Consider the following 306-nt stretch of genomic DNA (forward strand, 5'->3'; position numbering starts at 1 on the left):
TAAGGTCTAACATTGTAAGTTTATTTTTAAGATTAAATGCAGTAAAGTTTAGCTATAGCTAAATGCAATAAATATTTGTTAACTTACTTCTTAATTGAGTATGAGCCACACTTAGGAAAGGCTTAAGACAAGTAGACTTGTAATTTTGGTGTCTGTGATCACAATACTTTTGTACTATTCTAGAAATCCTGTAGTTAAAAAGTACAGTAAAGATTCTAAGCTAATTGCAAATGTTTTGTGGGCTTGTGCTAGTTATTAATTTATGAGGCAGCCCATGTGAGAAACCAAGTAAAGGTGAAGCAAGAA

The sequence above is a fragment of the Tachypleus tridentatus genome, chromosome 7 (genome assembly GCF_004210375.1).
Source record: "Tachypleus tridentatus isolate NWPU-2018 chromosome 7, ASM421037v1, whole genome shotgun sequence".
Taxonomy (NCBI): Eukaryota; Metazoa; Arthropoda; class Merostomata; order Xiphosura; family Limulidae; genus Tachypleus; species Tachypleus tridentatus.